We start from the raw sequence: 19,027 nt of genomic DNA, 5'->3' as shown, positions 1-19,027 counted from the left end.
CACCGAACCCTCATCCACGCCACCAGGGCGATCAGGGTGAGCCCGATGAAAGGCATGCACCAATCTTTTGGCATGAATATCAGAGGCAGAGACCCAGGAATTATCCTCCTCACCATAACCCTTCTACTTAACCAAATACTGGAGTCTCCGTCTAGCCAGACGGGAATCCAGTATCTTCTCTACCTCATATTCCATGTTACCTTCAACCAATACAGGGTCCGGAGGTGCCACCCCAGGAACAACTGGTTCAACAAACCTCTTCAACAAGGACTTATGAAACACATTATGGATTTTAAATGTGACAGGAGGAGCCAAACGAAAAGAGACCGGATTAATAATCTCCAAAATCTTGTAAGGTCCAATAAATCTAGGCTTAAACTTAGGAGAAGCCACCTTCATAGCGATATTTTTTGATGATAACCAAACCACATCACCAACCTTAAACTGGGGACCAATGGTCCTATGTCGGTTGGAAAACCGCTGGGCCTTTTCCTGGGAGAGAGATAACTTATTCACCACTTGGTCCCAGATCTGGTGCATTCTCTCCACCACAGTGTCAACACCTGGGCAGGCCGAAGGCTCCATCTGCCCTGAAGAAAATCGAGGATGAAACCCAAAGTTAGAAAAAAACGGTGACATCAAAGTGGCAGAACTAGCTCTATTATTTAAAGCAAATTCGGCCAAGGGCAAAAATGAAAGCCAATCATCCTGATCAGCGGAAATAAAACATCTCAAATACGACTCCAAGGTCTGGTTTGTTCTCTCCGTCTGCCCATTGGTCTGAGGGTGAAAAGCAGAGGAGAAGGACAACTGAATTCCCAGCTTGGAACAGAAAGTCCTCCAAAATCTAGACACAAACTGAACTCCTCTGTCAGATACAATGTTCTCAGAAATCCCGTTCAAGCGAACCACCTGTTGCAAAAACAGGGGCACCAACTCAGAGGAAGATGGCAATGTAGGGAGTGGTACAAGATGAACCATCTTAGAGAACCTATCACAAATCACCCAAATAACAGTCATTCTCTGAGAGACAGGCATATCAGAGATGAAATCCATTGAAATATGGGTCCATGGCCTCCTGGGGACCGGCAAAGGCATCAACAACCCACTAGAGCGAGAAAAAGGTTTAGACCGGGAGCAAGTCCCACAGGACTGCACAAAATTCCTGACATCACGAGATAAGGCGGGCCACCAAAAAGACCGACTCACCAGATCTCTAGTACCAAAAATACCTGGATGACCAGCCAATGCAGAGCAATGAACTTCAGACATCACTCTCTTCTTCCACTGGTCAGGAACATACAACTTTCCACTGGGACAACGCTCAGGTTTGTCCTCCTGGAACTCTTCCAGAGCACGCTTAAATCGGGCGAGATGGCAGAAAGAACTACCCCTTCGCCTAAGATGGTAGCAGGCTTTGTCACCACAGGAGAATCAGCAAAGAAGCTTCTAGAGAGAGCGTCAGCCTTGACATTCTTAGTGCCAGGAAGAAAAGAGACCACAAAATCAAAACGTGTAAAAAACAAGGCCCACCTAGCCTGTCTAGGTTTCAAGCGTTTGGCCGACTCCAGGTAAATCAAATTCTTGTGGTCAGTGAGGACCACGACTTGATGTTTAGCTCCCTCCAACCAATGTCTCCACTCCTCAAATGCCCATTTCATGGCTAACAGTTCCCGATTGCCCACATCATAGTTACGTTCAGATGGAGAGAACTTTCGGGAAAAGAAAGCACAGGGATTCATTTTAGATGTTACAGGATCCTTTTGGGACAAAACAGCTCCTGCACCAATCTCAGAAGCGTCCACCTCTACCTGGAATGGGAGTGAGACATCAGGTTGCCGCAAAACCAGGGCAGAAGTGAATCTTCGCTTCAGCTCCTGAAAGGAAGAAACAGCCTCCGGAGACCAATTCAACACATCAGCACCCTTCTTAGTCAGATCAGTCAATGGCTTGGCAATACTAGAAAATTTTGTTATAAATTTCAGATAAAACTTAGCAAAACCCAAAAACTTCTGGAGGGTCTTCAAAGAAGTGGGCTGAACCCAATCATAAATGGCCTGTACCTTGGCTGGGTCCATTTCAATAGTTGACGGAGACAAAATAAATCCCAAAAATGAAATCCTCTGTACCCCAAAAAGGCATTTCGATCCTTTGACATACAGGGAATACTCCCTCAAGATCCGGAACACAGTCCGAACATGTTCCACATGAGAATCCCTATCCTTGGAGAAGATCAAAATATCATCCAGATAGATAATCAAAAATTTATCCACAGTCTCGGAAAATGTCGTTCATGAAGCACTGGAAGACAGAAGGGGCATTAGTGAGCCCAAAAGGCATCACCAGGTACTCAAAATGTCCCTCCGAAGTATTAAACGCCGTCTTCCATTCATCCCCATGCTTAATGCGGATAAGATTATACGCCCCCCTGAGGTCAAGCTTGGTTAACCAGCAAGCACCTTTAACTCTGGAGAATAGATCCGAAATCAGGGGTAACGGATACTGATATTTTATAGTAATTTTGTTGAGGGCACGATAATCAATACAAGGCCTTAATGAACCATCCTTTTTGGCCACGAAAAAAAACCCGGCACCTAAGGGTGAAGAGGATGGTCTAATATGACCCTTCTCCAACGCCTCCTTAATATAGGATCGCATAGCCTCGTACTAGGGTACAGATAAATTGAAGAGCCGACCCTTGGGAAATTTACACCCTGGGCTCAGTTCAATTGCACAGTCATAACTCCTATGAGGAGGCAAAGACGCAGACTCATTCTCACTAAATACATCATAAAAGTCCGCCAAATAGTCAGGAACATCATGCGACTGAGGAGAGGTGGAAAAAACCGGAGCCTCACTAAGGGCACACCGACAACCCCAACTCACCACAGACACAGATTTCCAATCCAAAACTGGATTATGAATTTGCAACCAGGGAAACCCCAGAACAATGGTATCATGCAAATTATGCAACACCAAAAATCTACAATTTTCTTGATGGTCTGGGGCGACCCGCATTACCACCTGGGTCCAAAACTGAGGTTTATTTTTCGCCAAAGGAGTAGCATCAATCCCCCTCAACGGGATAGGCGTCCGCAGAGGTGTCATCGGAAATCCACAACGTTTAGCAAAATCCAAGTCCATTAGGTTCAGGGCTGCTCCCGAATCCACAAAAGCCTTGGCGGAAAATGTGGACAGGGAGCAGATCAGAGTAATTGCCAGAAGAAACTTAGGTTGAACACCACCCACAGAAAACGTGTGTGCAAAACGTTTCTCTCGTTTAGGACAGACAGAAATAATATGCGAGGCATCTCCACAAAAAAAACACAGCTTATTACGCCTTCTGAACTCCTGACGTTGCTCCCTGGACAAAACTCTATCACATTGCATAGGTTCAGACACTTGTTCAACAGGTGGCAACACCTCTCGTGCAGTCCTGCGTTCACGTAAACGCCAATCAACCTGAATGGCTAATGACATAGAATCGTCAAGACCAGAGGGAACAGGAAATCCCACCATAGTATCTTTTACGGCTTCTGACAAACCCTTCCGAAAGAGAGCTGCCAAGGCATTTTCATTCCAGGTAGTAAGGACCGCCCACTTTTAGAATTTTTGACAGTACAATTCTGCAGAATCTCGACCCTGGCTCAATGCCAACAGGGTCTTTTCAGCCTGATCAATAGCATTAGGTTCGTCATACAACAACCCCAAGGCTTGAAAAAATGCGTTCACATTAGTCAGAATAGGATCATCTGGTTTCAAAGAAAACTCCCAATCCTGGGGATCACCACGCAGAAAAGAGATGACAATTTTAACCTGCTGCGCGGAGCTCCCTGACGAGTTAGGCTTCAAGGCAAAAAATAATTTACAATTATATTTGAAATTCAAAAATTTAGACCGATCCCCAAAAAACACATCAGGAGTAGGGATCTTTGATTCAGCAGCATGTGAATGAGCAACGTAGGCGGAAATTCCCCGCACTTCCGCAGCGAGCTGCTCCACACGATCAGACAATTGCTTTATCTCCATTGAGAGAAAAAAAATTCCCCCTACGGCCTCAGAGATATAGAGGAAAGAATATACACACTTTTTTTTTTTTTTAACAATTCTTTCCTGCTATTGAGTACCCTAGGATCTGCGGTATGGTTGGTGATTCTGTTATGAATGAGTCACCATAGGAGGGAAATACTAGCTAAGTCCAGAAAACCAGAGAAGTTGGAAGCTATCGGATTGCAGATCCCTGAACCTATCAACAACAACTAGCAGTAGCCGTGGGGGGTTCCTACGGTGCCCTAGACCCCTTGATCACAGCCGGAGAACTAAATAGCCTAAAGACAGAAAGGGAAATCTAATCTGCCCCAGAGCAGACCCCAAAGCAATAGGCAGCCCCCAACATATAATGACGGTGAAGCAAGATGAAAAAACACTCACACAGATAGAAAGATAGGCTGAGCAAATGATGGGGCCCAAGCTAACTAAATAGGAAAGGATAGAAAAGCTGCTGTCTGCAATCCGCCAAAACCCTATCAAAACAATAGCCAACAGACTGATAGGGAAAAAAGCCCTGAAGACGATAGGCTTCAAAAAGACTATATCAGTACTCTTTCTGAAGACAGAGCAAAAAGGAATTCAGCTCACCCCCGCAGGGAATGGCAGAAATCCAGAAAAACAAGGCAAAACAAAACCAAAACACAAATGCAAAAAGCAGAGCAGAAAACTTAGCTTTTGAGGAGCAGGAATCAGACTGGTCTCCTAGAATCCCTCAGAGAGATCACCAGCAAGGCAGAAGGGTGTCGGCTGCCTTATATCCAGTCAGCAATTCCAGTCACCCAGTCATCATCATCCTGCTCAGGTGCCTGGTAATCAGCCTCACTACCTTCCTTCACCAGAAGAGGCAGTTCATCAGACCTCAATGGTGAAGGGGAAAATGAACTCACAACAGGCTCCCTTCTGGAACTCTCTCTCCCTTTTTATTGCCTGGGAATTCCCCTCTCGAGTCCCCGTAACTCTGCCCACCATGACTATGCGGTTTCTCAAGCATTAGCTTCTGTTAAGTCCTTTCCTTGCATTCTCTTGTCTCTCTCTATTAGCGAATCTTCAGTACTGCACCATCTCTTTGTCGTGCTGTTCTTTGTCTCTCTCTAGTGGCCAAAACCCGGTCCTACACCATCTCTTCATGATTCCAGCTGTTTCCCACACGTATATACAAATACTGCCCATCTTTACATTCATTTCCCTGCTTCAGACAGGTCCATAGGTCAGTCCACTTCCCTACACACACATTATATGTACATACATCATCTATAGAGAAATGGTAAAAAGAAGATTGAGCCTCTCTTCAGACTTCCTCCCATTCCCTTTTCTGTACATTACAACAGAGGTGCTACCTATGTGGTACCCCTGAAGATTCAGTCACCACAGAGGTACTGCACCTCAGCCAGAGGTGTGGTACCCCACGCTCGGGTAAGGAGGGGGGCACTACCCGGTACCCACATACTAGCACCCAACGCAACATCTCTTTAGGCCAGGGAGGAACTAGGTAGAGGGAGTGGGTGGAGGAAGTAGATAAGGGTAGGACAGCTGGAGAGAAAGCTGACACTTGGTAGGGGGAGAGTTGTCTTAGTAGCAGGTGTCAGTTGGAGAACTAGTCAAGAAGAGAGGACAGTTGGTGGAAGGGACTGGAAGAGTGAGGAGCTCATCCCAGGACAAGAGAGAATAGAGGAGTGACAAAGGAGTCAGAGAGGGGCTCCAGAGAGTAAGAAGGGGTCCTAGGGCCACGGGAAGTGAGGATTCCACCCGTGGTGCCCGAATCCATGCCAACTTTAGTCAGGAAGAGGGACCAGGTCGCAGTAGGGGACCGGCCCCAGACTAGTGGAGATACTGCAAGACTCAGCTAGCAAACCAGAGGCTGTAGTGACTGTAAGTGCAACAGCCAAATCCACACACATTCAGTGAAAAGGCAGCCACATAGGATCAAGGGGACCGGGAGGACATCACCTGACAGGATCCGAGGCTGCTGGCTTGGGACACTGTGTGTGAGGTGCAGGGCAGGAGAGGTAGAAGCCAGCACAGAGAGATGACCAGAGAAGGAACATAAGAAGGGGGTTCTGGTAAAGTGTACCCCAAATTAACCAAGAGCTGGCTGGATCACCGACCCGGAGGGCACAGCACCCCGGCTGGGAATTGTAACTTGAAAGACAGTGAGTAAAAGTGTGAAGACTGCACCCCGCTGTGTCCGCAGAATTATTTACTGTGTCATCTGCCCTGCACTACAACCATTTCCATTACCATTAACCCTATGACTGCCCTGGAGCCTAGCTCTACCCGTGGAGAGCTGTAACATCTCTGCTGCATTACCAACCGCCCCAGTGGATCTGAATTGCAGCGTCGGCCATCTTCTTATTGCCAAACACCAGGGGTGGCGTCACTAACTTTCCCCTATAACTTTCCCCATCTTTATTTCATTGCACGTCCAGTGCCAAGGACCGGGTCATTGCTGCTGTGACATCCTCTGAAGAACTGACCAGCCCGGACCGAGTACCCTCCGGCCCTAATGGGCACTGCATCAGGGTTATGTTTCAGCTTGATCAGATCTCATGCTTTGCACTGAAGAGGGGCAACACCCTGAAACATGTGTTTGCAAATTGAGATTCTGGTTTGGTTTTTATCCTAAGTCATGTGGCAAGGCTTTTAAAAGGTCAATATTGACTTTTAGAATTGCTACTTCTACTAATAGGTGTCACTAGAGTTCTTGTCCCCTTCTTTTCTGAAAAGGCAATTTGCATTGGCTTGTAAGACGCATAGCCAAGGATATGGAGTCGTGAATCTCCAGACACCTTCATCCTGCACTTTCTTGAATTTTCACATCCATACATAACTAACTCTGCGACAGGAGCCCTTAAGTCATACCCTCAGCTGCTATATAAAGGGTTACCACTACAGGACTCTTTTTACTAATGGATGTTTTGAAGCTAAAAATGTTTTCAATGGAAACCTGTACACTGCACCATTAGCAAACAAGGAGGAAAGGTCAACCGTAGTGATGGGAAGATGTGTAGTGAACCCTTTATGGTCTGGATTGTGGCCTGTGTTTTTATAAAGCAGTTGCAGATTGTCACATTTTGAGATTCCTGAATAATTTTTAATGTTTTTCTTAATTTATTTTAATTTGGTATATATATTTTTTTTACATAAATCATATGAAGCAGCTTAAACCTCTATTATTGTTACACTTTCCAGATAAAACCATAGGGCAACTAAATCAACATCTTGCAACTCACCGGTCTTGTCTATGGAATCACTATAACTTCACTACCTCACTGAAGATTGGTAGGAACTAGAGTTGAGCGATACCGTCCGATACTTCAAAGTATCGGATCGGAATGGATCGGCCGATCTTTAAAAAAAGTATCGGTATCGCCGATTCCGATACCGGAAGTCCCATTCAAGTCTATGGGACTTCCGGTATCGGAATAAGAAAAACCCTGTTTTTGCCTTGTACAGCCTCTCTGGGGTCTGTACGGGCCTTTCGGGGGGCTGTGCCGGCCTGCCAGGGGGTCTGTCCAGGCTCCGGTGGTCTGTGCCGGCCTGCCGGGGGGCTGTGCCGGCCTGCCGGTGGTCTGTGCAGGCTCCGGTGGGCTGTGCCGGCCTGCCGGGGGGCTGTGCCGGCCTGCCGGGGGGCTGTGCAGGCTCCGGGGGGCTGTGCCGGCCTGCCGGGGGGCTGTGCCGGCCTGCCGGTGGTCTGTGCAGGCTTCGGGGGTCTGTGCAGGCATCGTCCGATGGGACTACAAGTCCCATCGGGCGATGCCTGCTACCATGACAGTGATTGACACATTAGCCAATGATGGGACAGTAGTAGTCCCATCATCCGGCTAATGTGTTGAATGTAAAAAAAAAAAAAAAAAATTACATGCTACATACATGCTACATACATACAACATGCATACTACATACATGCTACATTCATACTACATACTACATACATGCTACATTCATACTACATAAATACTACATGCAACATACATACTACATATATACTACATACATACTACATGCATGCTACATACATACTGCATGCTACATACATACTACATGCTACATACATACCACATATATACTACATACATACTACATGCATGCTACATACATACCACATACATACTACATACATACTACATACATACTACATGCATGCTACATGCATGCTACATGCTACATACATAACACATATATACTACATGCATGCTACATACATACTACATGCTACATACATACTACATATATACTACATGCATGCTACATACATACTACATGCTACATACATACTACATATATACTACATGCATGCTACATACATACTACATACATACTACATGCATGCTACATACATACTACATGCTACATACATACCACATACATACTACATATATACTACATGCATGCTACATACATACTGCATGCTACATGCATGCTACATACATACTACATACATACTGCATGCTACATACATACCACATATATACTACATACATACAATACATTCATACAATACATACATAGACATACAGTACATATAACATAGAGTAACATACTTACCAATACTTGTCACATTGTTCCCCGAAGCCATTGTCTTTTCCGGAATAAATATTAACATAACAAACCACAAAAATACTCACCCACGATCCGAAGCAGTCCACGAGTGTGTCCCACGACGATCTTGGGTAGAGAACTGCAGCATCAGCTGATGCTGCCGTTCTCTACGGGCTGCAGGAATCCAATGACGGAAGGTAGGTATCCTTCCGCACTGTATTCCTCCGCCACTTAAAAAAAAAAAAAGTCCCTAGTCTCACTTTATGCCATTGCTGTGTGGGAATTTCCCACGCAGCAATGGCATAAAGTGAGACTAGGGACTTTTTTTTTTTTAAGTGGCGGAGGAATACAGTGCGGAAGGATACCTACCTTCCGTCATTGGGTTCCTGCAGCCCGTAGAGAACGGCAGCATCATCTGATGCTGCAGTTCTCTACCCAAGATCGTCGTGGGACACACTCGTGGACTGCTTCGGATCGTGGGTGAGTATTTTTGTGGTTTGTTATGTTAATATTTATTCCGGAAAAGACAATGGCTTCGGGGAACAATGTGACAAGTATTGGTAAGTATGTTACTCTATGTTATATGTACTGTATGTCTATGTATGTATTGTATGAATGTATTGTATGTATGTAGTATATATGTGGTATGTATGTAGCATGTAGTATGTATGTAGTATGTATGTAGCATGCATGTAGCATGCAGTATGTATGTAGCATGCATGTAGTATATATGTAGTATGTATGTAGCATGCATGTAGTATATATGTAGTATGTATGTAGCATGCATGTAGTATATATGTAGTATGTATGTAGCATGTAGCATGTATGTAGTATGTATGTAGTATGTATGTAGCATGTAGCATGTATGTAGTATATATGTGGTATGTATGTAGTATGTAGTATGTATGTAGTATGTATGTAGTATGCATGTAGCATGCAGTATGTATGTAGCATGCATGTAGTATATATGCAGTATGTATGTAGCATGCATGTAGTATATATGTAGTATGTATGTAGCATGTAGCATGTATGTAGTATGTATGTAGCATGTATGTAGCATGCATGTAGCATGCATGTAGTATGTATGTAGTATGTATGTAGTATGTATGTAGCATGCAGTATGTAGCATGTATGTAGCATGTATGTAGTATGTATGTAGTATATATGTAGTATGTATGTAGCATGTAGTATGTATGTAGCATGTAGTATGTATGTAGCATGTAGTATGTATGTAGCATGCATGTAGTATATATGTAGTATGTATGTAGCATGTAGTATGTATGTAGCATGCATGTAGTATATATGTAGTATGTATGTAGCATGTAGTATGTATGTAGCATGCATGTAGTATGTATGTAGTATTTTTTTTTTTTTTTTTAACATTTAACACATTAGCCGGATGATGGGAATACTACTGTCCCATCATTGGCTAATGTGTCAATCACTGTCATGGTAGCAGGCATCGCCAGATGGGACTTGTAGTCCCATCGGACGATGCTTGCACAGACCCCCGGACATCAGCACAGCCCCCCGGCAGGCCGGCACAGCCCCCCGGCAGGCCGGTACAGACCCCCACAGGGTGCACAGACCACCGGCAGGCCGGCACAGCCCCCCGGCAGGCCGGTACAGACCCCCACAGGGTGCACAGACCACCGGCAGGCCGGCACAGCCCCCCGGCAGGCCGGTACAGACCCCCACAGGGTGCACAGACCACCGGCAGGCCGGCACAGCCCCCCGGCAGGCCGGTACAGACCCCGGGCAGTCCACACAGCCCCCGGCAGGCCGGCAGAGACCCCCGGAAGGCCCAAAATGACGGCGCATCATGATGCGCACACACCGCGCATCATGATGACGTCAGGCTGTCAATCAACTTTGAACTTCCGATTCCGATGCCGAATTCCGATATTGAAAAAATATCGGAAGTCGGTATCGGAATTCCGATACAGCAAGTATCGGCCGATACCCGATACTTGCGGTATCGGAATGCTCAACACTAGTAGGAACACAAGGGTACTAAAGTGGCAAACTGCATTCGAGCTATGGACCAGGGGACCAACTTAGACCCTCCATTATAGATGAAGGGTCAGTGTCTCCTCAAATGTATTTATGATGGTATTTCTGCTGTGGCACTAGTGAAACGGAGGCCAGGGAGGTAGTCGTGGCTGAAGGTGGCAGTACTGGCACACCCTGGCCCTCCGTCACATTACCACATTGCTGTCCACTCACTTGTAAGTCAGTGTCCATTCCACACTGCCGGGGGTCCTTTTCTTTCAACACCACACAATGATAGTCAGAGTCCAGGTTCATCTTCAACAAAACAATTTTACTTAGCTCATCCAGTTTAGTCACAGAAACAGCACAAGATTCTTCGCAGAATATCATCATTCCGTTCCCTGTACTGGGTCCCTCACTCCTCCAAAAATATCCACCGGATCCGCCGGTGCAGCAGCTTTCTGACTGGTCAGACTAACCCACTTCAGGAGTTCTCCAACCGCTTTTATTTCCGAAGGTGAAGTCGAGAAATGGCTCTTCCTTTCCTTACTAGGCCGTAGGCCTCGGACGTTTAGGGTTGTTCCCACGAAGTTAGCTGCTACAATTCTTACGCTGCCCAGATATTCCTCCACCACGTGTGACTGTCAGCTCTTAGGCCCTGGACCCCTGGACTCCTCTGCTTAAACCTTCCCCTGGACACGACTGTCCTGTTCTTGCTCCCGGCTCACACTGACTAACTCCAGGAAGCTCCCCAACTACTCTTTTCCTAGCCCCTCCTAACCAGACAAAATCCTATTGGTCTATCTAATCTCTATTCTATTGTATTCTACTGTGCTCCTCCTACTAGTCTAAGTCCTACACTATCCCTATATCTTTACAACACATGAACATAGGTACATTGCACTACACAATATATACAGTATATATACAGTTGTGGCCAAAAGTATTGAAACCCCTGCAATTCTGTCAGATAATACTTAGTGTCTTCCTGAAAATGATTGCAAACACAAATTCTTTGGTATTATTATCTTCATTTAATTTGTCTTAAATGAAAAAACACAAAAGAGAATGAAGCAAAAAGCAAAACATTGATCATTTCACACAAAACTCCAAAAATGGGCCAGACAAAAGTATTGGCACCCTCAGCCTAATACTTGGCTGCACAACCTTTAGCCAAAATAACTGCTACCAACCGCTTCCGGTAACCATCAATGAGTTTCTTACAATGCTCTGCTGGAATTTTAGACCATTCTTCTATGGCAAACTGCTCCAGGTCCCTGATATTTGAAGGGTGCCTTCTCCAAACTGCCATTTTTAGATCTCTCCACAGGTGTTCTATGGGATTCAGGTCTGAACTCATTGCTGGCCACCTTAGAAGTCTCCAGTACTTTCTCTCAAACCATTTTCTAGTACTTTTTGAAGTGTGTTTTGGGTCATTGTCCTGCTGGAAGACCCATGACCTCTGAGGGAGACCCAGCTTTCTCACCCTGGGCCCTACATTATGCTGCAAAATTTGTTGGTAGTCTTCAGACTTCATAATGCCATGCACACGGTCAAGCAGTCCAGTGCCAGAGGCAGCAAAGCAACCCCAAAACATCAGGGAACCTCCGCCATGTTTGACTGTAGGGACTGTGTTCTTTTCTTTGAATGCCTCTTTTTTCTCCTGTAAACTCTATGCTGATGCTTTTGCCCAAAAAACTCTACTTTTGTCTCATCTGATCAGAGAACATTCTTCCAAAACGTTTTAGGCTTTTTCAGGTAAGTTTTGGCAAACTCCAGCCTTGCTTTTTTATGTCTCGTGGTAAGAAGTGGGGTCTTCCTGGGTCTCCTACCATACAGTTCCTTTTCATTCAGATGCCGACGGATAGTACGGGTTTACACTGTTGTACCCTCGGACTGCAGGGCAGTTTGAACTTGTTTGGATGTTAGTCGAGGTTCTTTTATCCAACATCCGCACAATCTTACGTTGAAATCTCTTGTCAATTTTTGTTTTCCGTCCACATCTAGGGAGGTTAGCCACAGTGCCATGGGCTTTAAACTTCTTGATGACACTGCGCACGGTAGACAAAGGAACATTCAGGTCTTTGGAGATGGACTTGTAGCCTTGAGATTGCTCATGCTTCCTCACAATTTGGTTTCTCAAGTCCTCAGACAGTTCTTTGGTCTTCTTTCTTTTCTCCATGCTCAATGTGGTACACACAAGGACACAGGACAGAGGTTGAGTCAACTTTAATCCATGTCAACTGGCTGCAAATGTGATTTAGTTATTGCCAACACCTGTTAGGTGCCACAGGTAAGTTACAGGTGCTGTTAACTACACAAATTAGAGAAGCATCACATGATTTTTCGAACAGTGCCAATACTTTTGCCCACTCTCTTTTTTATGTTTGGTGTGGAATTATGTCCAATTTGGCTTTAGGACAATTCTTTGTGTGTTTTTTCATTTAAGACAAATTAAATGAAGATAATAATACCAAAGAATCTGTGTTTGCAATCATTTTCAGGAAGAAACTGAGTATTATCTGACAGAATTGCAGGGGTGTCAATAATTTTGGCCACAACTGTATATATATATATGTGTATATACAGTATATATACACATATATTTATTACACGACATATGAAATATACCAGGGATGTATGCAAGAAGTTCAGGGCATTAAACTGGCCCCCACACCCCTTACACTAACACCAGAACCCATCACATAAGGTCATGAATTTGGTCACTGCCATCAAATTTAGGGCTTGAATAATTTGATCCAATTAATTTTAGGGGCTGATTTGGAGACTGATTATTTTAAGAATCCAGTATGGAATTCAAATTTATTTTATTAACGTAGTCTGGAATCTAAATTAATTTAAGGTATCTATTTTTGGGGTCTGAAAGGGGTGGGATTTCAGGTATGGATGACATTAGTCTTCTGGGGTCTGAACTGATGTAGGAATCTGGGATGGTTTTCTTTCTATCAAATAGTAATAGATTCCTTAATAAATCAACATTTGCAAAACGAGTCTGGTTGAGTTTAGCGTGAGGGGTTCAATTTAATTGAAGGATCTGATCTCAATTAAATTAATGGTCTAGTCTGAGTTTCCTATTAACAAATAGAAGTACATTTTGATGTAAACTTGCAAAATGTTATAATAATAATCTTTATTTTTATACAGCGCCAACATATTCTGCAGCACTTTACAGTTTGCACACATTATCATCACTGTCCCTGATGGGTCTCACAATTTAAATTCCTTATCAGTATGTCTTTGGAGTGTGGGAGGAAACCAGAGACTCCAGGGAAAACCCACGCAAACACGTGGGTAACATACAAACTCCTTGCAGATGTTGTCCTTGGTGGGATTTAAACCCACCAACCACTGAGCTACCATATAGTGCTAACCACTGAGCCACCATGCTGCCCGGTTTTGTTTTATGTCAGACATAAGATAACATTTAAAATTAGTTGATTACTCCTGCTGTATTTCCTCCCTAGATAAGAGGCTCTAGATTATTTAATTTAAAAACGGCTTTTGGCTATATCTTGACCTATGGTGGTTGAATGAACTGTAGGAAGATCAATCTTGTGTGAGCCTAGATAGGTCCACCGGGGTCTTCTCAGCCATTATCTTGATAGTATGAAGCTATCAGATTGCTGATCTTTTCCTTCAGCCTTATTCCTTCTATTCTTCCGACCATAATGTCCATGTCCAGTGACCAATATTGAAATGGCGTGTCCAATCATGAATTAATCTGGGTAGTCATCCAGAGAAACAACCAATAAAACCAAGTAAATTACTCTAGATCTTCAGATCCCAATGCCAAGATGACTAGAGATGAGAGAATATATTTGTGTGGAAATGGATTCTACTAGAATACGAATATTACAAACTTTTTTTTTAATTCGCTTCTGTCCAGATTCAGCAAAATGACATTGAGTAATCGCCATTTTTCTGATCTGAAAACATGAAAAAAATATTGAAAGGTAGCACTCACTGTTTACTGTGGTGAAAAGAAGTCCCTTATTTCAATTCATATGGGCATTCAAAGCAGCATAGCGGTGTGTGAAAGGAGATATGTGGGGTGTTGGAAGGACGACGGCCATTTCACGCACAGGTGGCACCTCTACAGGTCTAATCTAATTAAGATTGTGAACTCATGGTGTCTAGTCCTTTTACTTGCTTGTGCAGAAACATTTCTGGCCTCATCAGAACCAAGAGTCTGAGCTTAGGGTGAAGAGGCCCGAGGATTCAGTGATTTTGACGATGATAAGATGCTACCAGGACTGGATTGGGACGATGAGAGGAGGTGTGAGAGAGGTAAGCAGTGGGGTAAGTATTCTTTTTATCTTTTATATCTTGCGTATATTATGCTCTCTGATTCGGAGAGACCCTGAATCATATTAAGGGACTGTCAATTCCAGAAGAATAACTTCTCTGTGAATGGAATTTCTTGGGAAAATCCACGCAAATTTTGCCTGATCCGCTCATCTCTAACGAAGATTGCAAATAAATAGTCTATTTTAGCATGAAACTAGTACGGAGCACTTGTACCCCCAGCGGGCTTAGCCCGAGCTGTCACTGAGAGACATGTTCCTTCGACAGGGAAACTAAACAGTTGGAGTTAATTCTCGCCACAGATAAAACACAAATTTGTAACACTTCATTTAGAAGCATATTAAACTCGAGGGGCTTGGAAATGAGACCTGAGCTGAACAAGCCCGTCCAGTGTTCAGCCCGCATGTGTTGTAAGAAGGTGAAAAAAGAACAGCATTCACACCCCGGCTGCTCAAAACAAGTTTGGCTAACTCAGAATTAATCACTTTTGGCTTAACCCGTCACTTCCACAAGGATTTGCAACAAGAGATTCATTTCTGGCTTAACACCAAAGAGTTTTCTTGTTTTAATTGAAGAATGGGCTTGTTACAGTTAGAACAGATTGATACAAATAAATGTATATTGTCACGGGTGAAATATATATATATAAATAATAATATGACGTGCGCATAAAAAAGAAATTACACAAGCATGTTAAAAGTGTAAGTGTAAATTTTAGAAAAGCAAAAAAAAAAAAATAGCTTGTTGATGTTACTAGAAATTCTGTTAACAGGACAACTTAATTACTGTGCACCATATGTAAATGAGATCTCCCAAGCCCTGCCCTGTTGTCTCTCCTTATTGTCAAATGGGTTCACAAGACAGTTTCCTCCGCTTTATGTTTGTCGCGGCATTCAGGCTGCACTTACATTGTGCTGTGATTTTCTTAAGTTGAGGTCAAAATGTATTTTTCTTGTGATGTTGATCACAATTTCTCTGAAATTGGAGCAAAAATCAAGCAGATTTACTGGAATTTTGGAATATGTTTGAACTTCAGACTTCAGAAATGGATAAGATTTCAACAAATGCCTTGAACTTTGTAGGATGACATTCTAGTGCCTACTTTATTTTTACCACTTGAGTAAGAGAGAAATCGCTCAGTAAGGAGCACTGAACAGGTTTCCTTGTGGACTATTTGGCCCAAATTACCTTAGTTTAAATAAATGACATATATTTAGTGTGTACATACTGTATACTTTTCTACTCAGGTAAGGTATTATATAAATGCCTGTGAGAGTATTGTATAACAATCAGGCTGCCACCAGGAATTTCAGGGCCTCACACTGGTAAGATTTTTGCCACTCTTGAGACTCCATCCAGACTCCACCCAACTTCGCCTCCACCCTTCAAACCTTTCACAGTCCCAATCTTGGAAAAACTCCACTTCTGCACCATGTCCTCACCAATCACACATTAAAAGTTCCCATTGAACACCAGATCACATACATAGCCAGCAGCTTTTGTTTTGGCCAAAAGATTTTTTAAGCCGCCACAATGGCAAGGTAGACTCTTTTGGCAGGGCTTTACTCATCTGTAACCTATTAAACTTTTCTTAAAATATCCAATACTTTTTTTAGGTACATTTTTCTTTATTTTTCTTTAATGGGTTGTGTCAGATACCTTTCTAAAATAACTAGGTTTGAGCGACTTTTGTTTTTTTAGGGTCGAGTTTCGTTTCATGAAACCCGACTTTTCCAAAAGTCGGGTCGAGCAAAATCGGCCGACTATAGGGAAAAGTCGGGGTCGTCCCGAAACACGAAACCCAATGTAAGTCAATGGAGAATTAAAGTCGGCAGTGAGAGGAGGACAGGAAACACACCAACAGTGCCCATTTGAATGCCAAAAGCATAAATTCTTGTTACTGAAGCTTGTCAACCTTAATTAACTTCATAATACTAGTTACACACTGAAAAATGGGGGTTATTTGGCTACAGTTGTGGGGGGGAGGGCTGGCTCCAGGTTTTCGTGGGCCCAGGGCCAAAGAGCGCCCCTTTAACACATACCACAACTCATGATGCTCCGATACGGCAGAGAAATAGCAGTATAGTACAATGAAAAATACTTCACTTCTTACATCTCATGACTGATATCCATTTTAAATTCTCCAATACCTCCAAAAACGGACAGTATATAACTACATACAGTATTATGGCCAGCGCTTAGTGCGCTATACAGAGTAATGAGGCCCATCTATTTCTCTATAAGGAATCATTATTCCCATATAATGTTTCAAACCGTATATGATGAGCTCCACATAATGCTACAGTATATGTTGGTCCCAATGGATGAAGCTCCACTGTCTTATGGGCCCAAATAATGCTCCATATATAATGGGCCCCATTTCTACTGCTCTAGTGTATAATGGGCCCTGTAAATGCTGCTCCAGTGTCTGATGTCCACCTTTGGAATGCTCCAGTGTATGGTGGGCCCCATATATCATTCACCAGACTATAGTGCTCCCCAAAAATTGCTGTCCCAACATTGAAAACAATTACATAAGTCTCCTTGCTAGGGAATCCCTGCACTACTCTGAACTCCTTGTCGTCCCCATCTTCCATCTCACTGCACTTGGCTGTTTAGGCCCTCCCACTGGCAGAGACACTTTTGCGTACTATGCGGTGCCCTGTGCCAGGGCCATCGCCCATGAGTATGCCCCCCCACCTGCTCAAGGAACCTGCACTTTCATCTGCACCTTCCTCTTTGTCACCGTGTAAGGTGGTATAGTATGCGGGAAGGGGAACCTGAGTTTCCTCTGGGTCAGATTCTGGCTGTGTAGAGTGCAAGGGGAATGTAGTGGTCTGGGTCAATGTACCAGCAGCATCATCCAGCAGTGGCTGGGCCTCAGTGCACTTGTGGCATCCCCAAGAGTACGGTCGCCACTGTGACATTGCCTTCCTCCTAGGGAGTGTGTTGTCAAGCTTGGGAGCAACGAAGGATCTCTCTAGCAGTGAAACCAACACACAACACATTTCCCACTCCAGGCCAGCAGGGAGACCTCTGAACCTGACTGCTGAGGAGCTGCTCTCTGTGGTCGGGAGGAGGTAAGTTTGGACACTCTGTGCAGGGAAGGGGAAGTGTGTGGATGTGAGAAGGGGAGCTGGAGGATGAGCAGAGTTAAGGCTCACTCCTAGCTGGAACGCATGGTCCGGATTCCGGTCTCCGAGTTTGTAGGGACACTGACGTTCCTGCAGCAGAAACCGGGGGAAGTAGCAGCTTTAAATGCTCTGTACCCAACTAAGGCTCGGAGGCCCCAGCATCGACATGTGCGAGGCAGAAGGAAAAGGCTACAGCTGTCTGCCATACAAGTAAAGTCTGAGGAACATCTGTTAGACAGGAGGCATTTCAGTGAACCACGGTCCTGTGAGTGCTTCCCCCACAAGCGCTAGAAAGGAGACGTTCAGGAAGGTACATGTTGGCGGAGTGTTGGAAAGGAGCTTTCCATTCTGGTCCTGGAGGTTGGCAGAGGTCCTGACCCGGAGGACACAGCACGGAGGCAGGCATCTGTGTAACCTGCAGACTGTGAGTAAAGCTTTGGAACTGCACGCTCTGGTGTCCTACAGTTATTCCAGCACCGCTACATCTGGGTACCAGCACCTACACCGCCTGTGCCTTTCCCCCATCACTACATCTACACTTCCCTGGGACTCCAGCTCCACCTGTGGGGAGCTTCACCATCTTTGCTGCACAACACCATCAGTCCCAGAGGATCTGCATGCAGCGTCGGCCTAACATCTATGTTGCCGAACACCACAGGTGGCGTCAAACTATCTATATAAACTCTTTACCATTATACCACACCATTTACATGGGCGCCCAGGGCCACCATCCGGGTCACCGCTGCTGTGACACATCCCACTGACACCGGCCCGGTACCGAGTACCCCACAGCCCTGGGAGGGCGACCCATTTGCCGACTGCTGATCGAGCGGCGTTATTCCCACGAACCTCCAAACAGCGTCCCTGAAGGCAAAGTTTTTGGTTTCCGGGGGCAGTATGATTGCAAAGCTGAACCTTAAGGGAATGTCCAAAAGGGCACCACCAGGAGTGGAGCCTGTGGCTTAATTGGACTGCACCCGGGAAAC

The sequence above is a fragment of the Dendrobates tinctorius genome, unplaced genomic scaffold, assembly GCF_039654945.1.
Source record: "Dendrobates tinctorius isolate UK_male_01 unplaced genomic scaffold, ASM3965494v1 ptg000014l, whole genome shotgun sequence".
In the NCBI taxonomy this organism is placed as follows: Eukaryota; Metazoa; Chordata; class Amphibia; order Anura; family Dendrobatidae; genus Dendrobates; species Dendrobates tinctorius.
The sequence above is the reverse complement of the archived record's forward strand: the minus strand, read 5'-3'. Positions refer to the sequence as shown.